The sequence below is a fragment of the Anopheles funestus genome, chromosome 2RL, assembly GCF_943734845.2.
Source record: "Anopheles funestus chromosome 2RL, idAnoFuneDA-416_04, whole genome shotgun sequence".
In the NCBI taxonomy this organism is placed as follows: Eukaryota; Metazoa; Arthropoda; class Insecta; order Diptera; family Culicidae; genus Anopheles; species Anopheles funestus.
This window is the reverse complement of record NC_064598.1, coordinates 8,564,604-8,573,733: the sequence shown is the minus strand read 5'-3', so window position 1 is coordinate 8,573,733 and position 9,130 is coordinate 8,564,604.

Below are 9,130 nucleotides of genomic sequence, written 5' to 3'. Positions count from 1 at the left end.
ATCTATCGACCACAAGTTAAAGATTGGCGATTCGTTGGATACCGACCGAGTTATAGGCAAAAGTTGGCGCAAAAATGAAGAAAATTTTACATTTTCTCAAACAGGGTATGGAACTTGGTTCCTCGAATATCTTCTGGCACAGACATCTGAGGGCATGGCCGTCCAAGAAGAAAATGTAGCCATTGATGCCATCTATCGACCACAGGTTAAAGATTGACGATTCGTTGGATACCGACCGAGTTATAGGCAAAAGTTGGCGCAAAAATGAGGAAAATTTTACATTTTCTCAAACAGGGTATGGAACTTGGTTCCTCGAATATCTTCTGGCACAGACATCTGACGGCATGGCCGTCCAAGAAGAAAATGTAGCCATTGATGCCATCTATCGAGCACAAGTTAAAGATTGGAGTTCCGTTTGATATAGACCGAGTTATAGGCAAAAGTTGGTGCAAAAATGAGCCTTAGTAAATTTTCATATTTTTAGAATTTTTTGATTTTTTCATTATTTTTCACTCTTTTTTTTATTTAAAACATTACTTGAGTGAAAAGAAACTCATTGCAACCAATTGGCATTAAAATAAAACAATTTAATTTTTTTTGCAAAATTTCCCAAAAAAATCGTAAGGGGTAAGCCTTATGAAATTTTCGAGTTAAAAATTTTTTTCTGATTTTTTATTCTTTTTTTATTTTAAAGCATTATTTGAGTGAAAAGAAACTTATTGCAACAAATTCCCATTAAAATATATCACGTTTAAAAAATTTGCTACATTGCTCAAAAATGAGGAAGATTTTACATTTTCTCAAACAGGGTATGGAACTTGGTTCCTCGAATATCTTCTGGCACAGACATCTGACGGCATGGCCGTCCAAGAAGAAAATGTAACCATTGATGCCATCTATCGAGCACAAGTTAAAGATTGGAGTTCCGTTAGATATAGACCGAGTTATAGGCAAAAGTTGGTGCAAAAATGAGCCTTAGTAAATTTTCATATTTTTAGAATTTTTTGATTTTTTCATTATTTTTCACTCTTTTTTTTATTTAAAACATTACTTGAGTGAAAAGAAACTCATTGCAACCAATTGGCATTAAAATAAAACAATTTAATTTTTTTTGCAAAATTTCCCAAAAAAATCGTAAGGGGTAAGCCTTATGAAATTTTCGAGTTAAAAATTTTTTCCTGATTTTTTATTCTTTTTTTATTTTAAAGCATTATTTGAGTGAAAAGAAACTTATTGCAACAAATTCCCATTAAAATATATCACATTTAAAAAATTTGCTACATTGCTCAAAAATGAGGAATATTTTACATTTTCTCAAACAGGGTATGGAACTTGGTTCCTCGAATAACTTCTGGCACAGAGATCTGAGGGCATGGCCGTCCAAGAAGAAAATGTAGCCATTGATGCCATCTATCGACCACAAGTTAAAGATTGGCGATTCGTTGGATACCGACCGAGTTATAGGCAAAAGTTGGCGCAAAAATGAAGAAAATTTTACATTTTCTCAAACAGGGTATGGAACTTGGTTCCTCGAATATCTTCTGGCACAGACATCTGAGGGCATGGCCGTCCAAGAAGAAAATGTAGCCATTGATGCCATCTATCGACCACAGGTTAAAGATTGACGATTCGTTGGATACCGACCGAGTTATAGGCAAAAGTTGGCGCAAAAATGAGGAAAATTTTACATTTTCTCAAACAGGGTAAGGAACTTGGTTCCTCGAATATCTTCTGGCACAGACATCTGACGGCATGGCCGTCCAAGAAGAAAATGTAGCCATTGATGCCATCTATCGAGCACAAGTTAAAGATTGGCGTTCCGTTAGATATAGACCGAGTTATAGGCAAAAGTTGGTGCAAAAATGAGCCTTAGTAAATTTTCATATTTTTAGAATTTTTTGATTTTTTCATTATTTTTCACTCTTTTTTTTATTTAAAACATTACTTGAGTGAAAAGAAACTCATTGCAACCAATTGGCATTAAAATAAAACAATTTAATTTTTTTTGCAAAATTTCCCAAAAAAATCGTAAGGGGTAAGCCTTATGAAATTTTCGAGTTGAAATTTTTTTTAAAATTTTTTTCTGATTTTTTATTCTTTTTTTAGTTTAAAGCACTATTTAAGTGAAAATAAACTTATTGCAACAAATTCCCATGAAAATATATCACATTTAAAAATTTTGCTACATTGCTCAAAAATGAGGAAGATTTCACATTTTCTCAAACAGGGTAAGGAACTTGGTTCCTGGAATAACTTCTGGCACAGAGATCTGAGGGCATGGCCGTCCAAGAAGAAAATGTAGCCATTGATGCCATCTATCGACCACAGGTTAAAGATTGACGATTCGTTGGATACCGACCGAGTTATAGGCAAAAGTTGGCGCAAAAATGAGGAAAATTTTACATTTTCTCAAACAGGGTATGGAACTTGGTTCCTCGAATATCTTCTGGCACAGACATCTGAGGGCATGGCCGTCCAAGAAGAAAATGTAGCCATTGATGCCATCTATCGACCACAAGTTAAAGATTGGCGATTCGTTGGATACCGACCGAGTTATAGGCAAAAGTTGATGCAAAAATGAGCCTTAGTAAATTTTCATACTTTAGAATTTTTTGATTTTTTCATTATTTTTCACTCTTTTTTTTATTTAAAACATTACTTGAGTGAAAAGAAACTCATTGCAACCAATTGGCATTAAAATAAAACAATTTAATTTTTTTTTGCAAAATTTCCCAAAAAAATCGTAAGGGGTAAGCCTTATGAAATTTTCGAGTTGAAAATTTTTTTAAAATTTTTTTCTGATTTTTTATTCTTTTTTTAGTTTAAAGCACTATTTAAGTGAAAATAAACTTATTGCAACAAATTCCCATGAAAATATATCACATTTAAAAATTTTGCTACATTGCTCAAAAATGAGGAAAATTTCACATTTTCTCAAACAGGGTAAGGAACTTGGTTCCTGGAATAACTTCTGGCACAGAGATCTGAGGGCATGGCCGTCCAAGAAGAAAATGTAGCCATTGATGCCATCTATCGACCACAGGTTAAAGATTGGAGTTCCGTTTGATATAGACCGAGTTATAGGCAAAAGTTGGTGCAAAAATGAGCCTTAGTAAATTTTCATATTTTTAGAATTTTTTGATTTTTTCATTATTTTTCACTCTTTTTTTTATTTAAAACATTACTTGAGTGAAAAGAAACTCATTGCAACCAATTGGCATTAAAATAAAACAATTTAATTTTTTTTTGCAAAATTTCCCAAAAAAATCGTAAGGGGTAAGCCTTATGAAATTTTCGAGTTAAAAATTTTTTTCTGATTTTTTATTCTTTTTTTATTTTAAAGCATTATTTGAGTGAAAAGAAACTTATTGCAACAAATTCCCATTAAAATATATCACATTTAAAAAATTTGCTACATTGCTCAAAAATGAGGAAGATTTTACATTTTCTCAAACAGGGTATGGAACTTGGTTCCTCGAATATCTTCTGGCACAGACATCTGACGGCATGGCCGTCCAAGAAGAAAATGTAACCATTGATGCCATCTATCGAGCACAAGTTAAAGATTGGAGTTCCGTTAGATATAGACCGAGTTATAGGCAAAAGTTGGTGCAAAAATGAGCCTTAGTAAATTTTCATATTTTTAGAATTTTTTGATTTTTTCATTATTTTTCACTCTTTTTTTTATTTAAAACATTACTTGAGTGAAAAGAAACTCATTGCAACCAATTGGCATTAAAATAAAACAATTTAATTTTTTTTGCAAAATTTCCCAAAAAAATCGTAAGGGGTAAGCCTTATGAAATTTTCGAGTTAAAAATTTTTTCCTGATTTTTTATTCTTTTTTTATTTTAAAGCATTATTTGAGTGAAAAGAAACTTATTGCAACAAATTCCCATTAAAATATATCACATTTAAAAAATTTGCTACATTGCTCAAAAATGAGGAATATTTTACATTTTCTCAAACAGGGTATGGAACTTGGTTCCTCGAATAACTTCTGGCACAGAGATCTGAGGGCATGGCCGTCCAAGAAGAAAATGTAGCCATTGATGCCATCTATCGACCACAAGTTAAAGATTGGCGATTCGTTGGATACCGACCGAGTTATAGGCAAAAGTTGGCGCAAAAATGAAGAAAATTTTACATTTTCTCAAACAGGGTATGGAACTTGGTTCCTCGAATATCTTCTGGCACAGACATCTGAGGGCATGGCCGTCCAAGAAGAAAATGTAGCCATTGATGCCATCTATCGACCACAGGTTAAAGATTGACGATTCGTTGGATACCGACCGAGTTATAGGCAAAAGTTGGCGCAAAAATGAGGAAAATTTTACATTTTCTCAAACAGGGTATGGAACTTGGTTCCTCGAATATCTTCTGGCACAGACATCTGACGGCATGGCCGTCCAAGAAGAAAATGTAGCCATTGATGCCATCTATCGAGCACAAGTTAAAGATTGGAGTTCCGTTAGATATAGACCGAGTTATAGGCAAAAGTTGGTGCAAAAATGAGCCTTAGTAAATTTTCATATTTTTAGAATTTTTTGATTTTTTCATTATTTTTCACTCTTTTTTTTATTTAAAACATTACTTGAGTGAAAAGAAACTCATTGCAACCAATTGGCATTAAAATAAAACAATTTAATTTTTTTTGCAAAATTTCCCAAAAAAAATCGTAAGGGGTAAGCCTTATGAAATTTTCGAGTTGAAATTTTTTTTAAAATTTTTTTCTGATTTTTTATTCTTTTTTTAGTTTAAAGCACTATTTAAGTGAAAATAAACTTATTGCAACAAATTCCCATGAAAATATATCACATTTAAAAATTTTGCTACATTGCTCAAAAATGAGGAAGATTTCACATTTTCTCAAACAGGGTAAGGAACTTGGTTCCTGGAATAACTTCTGGCACAGAGATCTGAGGGCATGGCCGTCCAAGAAGAAAATGTAGCCATTGATGCCATCTATCGACCACAGGTTAAAGATTGACGATTCGTTGGATACCGACCGAGTTATAGGCAAAAGTTGGCGCAAAAATGAGGAAAATTTTACATTTTCTCAAACAGGGTATGGAACTTGGTTCCTCGAATATCTTCTGGCACAGACATCTGAGGGCATGGCCGTCCAAGAAGAAAATGTAGCCATTGATGCCATCTATCGACCACAAGTTAAAGATTGGCGATTCGTTGGATACCGACCGAGTTATAGGCAAAAGTTGGTGCAAAAATGAGCCTTAGTAAATTTTCATACTTTAGAATTTTTTGATTTTTTCATTATTTTTCACTCTTTTTTTTATTTAAAACATTACTTGAGTGAAAAGAAACTCATTGCAACCAATTGGCATTAAAATAAAACAATTTAATTTTTTTTTGCAAAATTTCCCAAAAAAATCGTAAGGGGTAAGCCTTATGAAATTTTCGAGTTGAAAATTTTTTTAAAATTTTTTTCTGATTTTTTATTCTTTTTTTAGTTTAAAGCACTATTTAAGTGAAAATAAACTTATTGCAACAAATTCCCATGAAAATATATCACATTTAAAAATTTTGCTACATTGCTCAAAAATGAGGAAAATTTCACATTTTCTCAAACAGGGTAAGGAACTTGGTTCCTGGAATAACTTCTGGCACAGAGATCTGAGGGCATGGCCGTCCAAGAAGAAAATGTAGCCATTGATGCCATCTATCGACCACAGGTTAAAGATTGACGATTCGTTGGATACCGACCGAGTTATAGGCAAAAGTTGGCGCAAAAATGAGGAAAATTTTACATTTTCTCAAACAGGGTATGGAACTTGGTTCCTCGAATATCTTCTGGCACAGACATCTGACGGCATGGCCGTCCAAGAAGAAAATGTAGCCATTGATGCCATCTATCGAGCACAAGTTAAAGATTGGAGTTCCGTTAGATATAGACCGAGTTATAGGCAAAAGTTGGTGCAAAAATGAGCCTTAGTAAATTTTCATATTTTTAGAATTTTTTGATTTTTTCATTATTTTTCACTCTTTTTTTTATTTAAAACATTACTTGAGTGAAAAGAAACTCATTGCAACCAATTGGCATTAAAATAAAACAATTTAATTTTTTTTGCAAAATTTCCCAAAAAAATCGTAAGGGGTAAGCCTTATGAAATTTTCGAGTTAAAAATTTTTTCCTGATTTTTTATTCTTTTTTTATTTTAAAGCATTATTTGAGTGAAAAGAAACTTATTGCAACAAATTCCCATTAAAATATATCACATTTAAAAAATTTGCTACATTGCTCAAAAATGAGGAAGATTTTACATTTTCTCAAACAGGGTATGGAACTTGGTTCCTCGAATAACTTCTGGCACAGAGATCTGAGGGCATGGCCGTCCAAGAAGAAAATGTAGCCATTGATGCCATCTATCGACCACAAGTTAAAGATTGGCGATTCGTTGGATACCGACCGAGTTATAGGCAAAAGTTGGTGCAAAAATGAGCCTTAGTAAATTTTCATACTTTAGAATTTTTTGATTTTTTCATTATTTTTCACTCTTTTTTTTATTTAAAACATTACTTGAGTGAAAAGAAACTCATTGCAACCAATTGGCATTAAAATAAAACAATTTAATTTTTGTTTGCAAAATTTCCCAAAAAAATCGTAAGGGGTAAGCCTTATGAAATTTTCGAGTTGAAAATTTTTTTAAAATTTTTTTCTGATTTTTTATTCTTTTTTTAGTTTAAAGCACTATTTAAGTGAAAATAAACTTATTGCAACAAATTCCCATGAAAATATATCACATTTAAAAATTTTGCTACAGTGCTCAAAAATGAGGAACATTTTACATTTTCTCAAACAGGGTAAGGAACTTGGTTCCTCGAATATCTTCTGGCACAGACATCTTAGGGCATGGCCGTCCAAGAAGAAAATGTAGCCATTGATGCCATCTATCGAGCACAAGTTAAAGATTGGCGTTCCGTTGGATATAGACCGAGTTATAGGCAAAAGTTGGTGCAAAAATGAGCCTTAGTAAATTTTCATACTTTAGAATTTTTTGATTTTTTCATTATTTTTCACTCTTTTTTTTATTTAAAACATTACTTGAGTGAAAAGAAACTCATTGCAACCAATTGGCATTAAAAAAAAACAATTTAATTTTTTTTGCAAAATTTCCCAAAAAAATCGTAAGGGGTAAGCCTTATGAAATTTTCGAGTTGAAAAATTTTTTAAAATTTTTTTCTGATTTTTTATTCTTTTTTTATTTTAAAGCATTATTTGAATGAAAATAAACTTATTGCAACAAATTCCCATGAAAATATATCACATTTAAAAATTTTGCTACATTGCTCAAAAATGAGGAAAATTTCACATTTTCTCAAACAGGGTAAGGAACTTGGTTCCTGGAATAACTTCTGGCACAGAGATCTGAGGGCATGGCCGTCCAAGAAGAAAATGTAGCCATTGATGCCATCTATCGACCACAGGTTAAAGATTGACGATTCGTTGGATACCGACCGAGTTATAGGCAAAAGTTGGCGCAAAAATGAGGAAAATTTCACATTTTCTCAAACAGGGTAAGGAACTTGGTTCCTGGAATAACTTCTGGCACAGAGATCTGAGGGCATGGCCGTCCAAGAAGAAAATGTAGCCATTGATGCCATCTATCGACCACAGGTTAAAGATTGACGATTCGTTGGATACCGACCGAGTTATAGGCAAAAGTTGGCGCAAAAATGAGGAAAATTTTACATTTTCTCAAACAGGGTATGGAACTTGGTTCCTCGAATATCTTCTGGCACAGACATCTGACGGCATGGCCGTCCAAGAAGAAAATGTAGCCATTGATGCCATCTATCGAGCACAAGTTAAAGATTGGAGTTCCGTTGGATATAGACCGAGTTATAGGCAAAAGTTGGCGCAAAAATGAAGAAAATTTTACATTTTCTCAAACAGGGTATGGAACTTGGTTCCTCGAATATCTTCTGGCACAGACATCTGACGGCATGGCCGTCCAAGAAGAAAATGTAGTCATTGATGCCATCTATCGAGCACAAGTTAAAGATTGGAGTTCCGTTGGATATAGACCGAGTTATAGGCAAAAGTTGGTGCAAAAATGAGCCTTAGTAAATTTTCATACTTTAGAAGTTTTTGATTTTTTCATTATTTTTCACTCTTTTTTTTATTTAAAACATTACTTGAGTGAAAAGAAACTCATTGCAACCAATTGGCATTAAAATAAAACAATTTAATTTTTTTTGCAAAATTTCCCAAAAAAATCGTAAGGGGTAAGCCTTATGAAATTTTCGAGTTGAAAAATTTTTTAAAATTTTTTTCTGATTTTTTATTCTTTTTTTATTTTAAAGCATTATTTGAGTGAAAAGAAACTTATTGCAACAAATTCCCATTAAAATATATCACATTTAAAATTTTTGCTACATTGCTCAAAAATGAGGAAAATTTTACATTTTCTCAAACAGGGTAAGGAACTTGGTTCCTCGAATAACTTCTGGCACAGAGATCTGAGGGCATGGCCGTCCAAGAAGAAAATGTAGCCATTGATGCCATCTATCGACCACAGGTTAAAGATTGGCGATCCGTTGGATACCGACCGAGTTATAGGCAAAAGTTGGCGCAAAAATGAAGAAAATTTTACATTTTCTCAAACAGGGTATGGAACTTGGTTCCTCGAATATCTTCTGGCACAGACATCTGACGGCATGGCCGTCCAAGAAGAAAATGTAGTCATTGATGCCATCTATCGAGCACAAGTTAAAGATTGGAGTTCCGTTGGATATAGACCGAGTTATAGGTAAAAGTTGGTGCAAAAATGAGCCTTAGTAAATTTTCATACTTTAGAATTTTTTGATTTTTTCATTATTTTTCACTCTTTTTTTTATTTAAAACATTACTTGAGTGAAAAGAAACTCATTGCAACCAATTGGCATTAAAATAAAACAATTTAATTTTTTTTGCAAAATTTCCCAAAAAAATCGTAAGGGGTAAGCCTTATGAAATTTTCGAGTTGAAAAATTTTTTAAAATTTTTTTCTGATTTTTTATTCTTTTTTTATTTTAAAGCATTATTTGAGTGAAAAGAAACTTATTGCAACAAATTCCCATTAAAATATATCACATTTAAAATTTTTGCTACATTGCTCAAAAATGAGGA